The following is a 2,281-nucleotide window of genomic DNA, read 5'->3' as shown; positions in this document are numbered from 1 at the left end:
TACTGAATTTCAATGAAAATAACCTAATATTTTTAAATAAAATTATTTTTCTTTCTTTTTGGAAAAAACTTCTTTTTGAAATAACTTTTTTTCCATTTGGAATTTTGAGCATGTGAGAAAACTTGAACGGGGAAGCCCGGGTGAAATCGAGTACCAATTTTTTCTAGTTTTTTTATATACTAATTTTTTTGGACGTCGTATGCAAAAGTTATGCCCGTTTATTTTTTTTTCTTTTTTTTGCAAAAACGGTCAAAATTCATATCTCAAAATTTCTATACCGACTAGACACTAAAACCTAACAACATCTCAAAGGATTTTATTTTTTGAAGATTTTATCATTTTTGTTTATTTTTTGAAGATTTTATCATTTTTGTTTATTTTCTACAAAAGTGAAAGTATCAAGGTTTCAAACGAAAACCCATCTGCTACAATGGAATTTTTTTAAAATTAATTGAACTGTAGATTTTTCTGTGCATTAAATATGCACCATACTACAACATGTTAAAATCTACAGAAAGAACTAACTTAAAATAATAATAAACAACAATTAAATGACTAAAACAACTCTATAAGAAAAACAATATTTCTTTAATTAAAATCCTAATTTAAATTGTTCTAAAAATAATCAAGTAAATCTTACTGTGACAACAATCTAACACATGAGTGGGAGCAAAAAGAATTAAATTAAAAACTATTTGTAAAACTCAAGTTATTCAAAAACTGGGTTTGAAGCAAATTTAAACAAATTCAAATTTAAACCATTCAAATTTGAAAACTAATGGCACAAACAGAAACTAGACAAAATTTTGAATCTAATGCAAAAAGAATCAATCAAAAACATCAAATATCCTAAAAGATATAAGCAATTTAAAACAGAAACTACAAACAAGAATTTAAAAACAGAAAAAAAAAATCTGAACACCTTTAGTCCCGGTTCGAGACACGAACCGGGACTAAAGGTCCAAGACACGAACCGGGACTAAATCCTCCAAACTCTTTAGTCCCGGTTCAAGACACAAACCGGGACTAAAGGCTCCTTATGGGCCGGGACCAAAGCCTCTTGCGATTTGGGGCGACGTGGCCGGTCCTTTAGTCCCGGCCCAGAGGCAGGCCGGGACTAAAGGGTCCAGGCCAAAGGCCCTTTTTCTACTAGTGCAGCCATCTCCCCATGCGGTCGCATCGCCCATTTTGGCCCTCCTATGCCGTCGTCCTCCCCCGTTCTGGCCCTCTCTCGTCCTAGCACTCCTCATCCCGACCCTTCCCCCGCAACCTTTGTCCCCCGGCCCGGCCCTTCCCGCGCTGCTGTGATACGTCCTAAGCGTATCTACTTTTTCAATTACTTTTGCTTGTTTTGGATTTTAATTTGCATGCTTTTAATGAAACTAATCTGGATTGACGTTGTTTTATAGAAGTACCGTGATGATGTTTTTTTTGTAGAAATACAAGTTCTCAGACCGAGCTAAAAATTGACGAAGAATATTTTTCGAATTAATAAAAAATATAGGCGTCAGGATCTACCGGAGGGGGGGTCCACCTAGAAGTCACAAGCCTGGAGGGCACTTCCTCTGAGCTTGTGGGTCCCTCGGGGCCTCGGTTGACCTAATTCCAATGCTATTAGCTCCGTTTAGTAGAGAGACAAAAACAGAGAGAAGTTTTCATCATGTTTTACGATACATACAGAGCCGACGCCACCTCCTGTTCTTACTCGGGAGGGCTGATCTGGAGTCCGTTTGAAGCTCCAAAGAGGGGGATTCATCGCCGTCGTCATTACCAACCCTTCTCCATCAAAAAGTCCATGATGCTCGCCACAGTGATTCTTGTGTAGGCTTGCTTGACAGTGATGGGATTGGATGAGATTCGTCATGTAATCGAGTTATTTAGATGGGGATTGATCCCTAGTATCCACTATGTTATGAGATTGATGTTATATCCTTAGTGCTTGTCACTAGGGCCCGAGTGCCATGATTTCGACTATGAACCTATTATGTTTTCACGAATATGAGAGTGTTTTGGATCCTATCTTGCAAGTTGTATGCACCTATTATGTGTTATGATCCGTGATACGGCTCCCTCGTATATATAACTTTTTCTTGTCTCATGCCAATATTCTACAAATTGCATATACTTTTGGCAACATTTTATATTATTTTTGGGACTAACTTACTTACCGAGTGCCCAGTGCCAGTTCCTGTTTTTGTGTGTTTTTTGTTTCGCATAAATTCCATATCAAACGAAGTCCAAACACGACAAAAATTTACGGAGAATTTTTGGAATATATGTG

The sequence above is a fragment of the Hordeum vulgare genome, chromosome 7H (assembly GCF_904849725.1).
Source record: "Hordeum vulgare subsp. vulgare chromosome 7H, MorexV3_pseudomolecules_assembly, whole genome shotgun sequence".
NCBI classification, from domain to species: Eukaryota; Viridiplantae; Streptophyta; class Magnoliopsida; order Poales; family Poaceae; genus Hordeum; species Hordeum vulgare.
Note: the sequence above shows the minus strand (reverse complement) of the source record.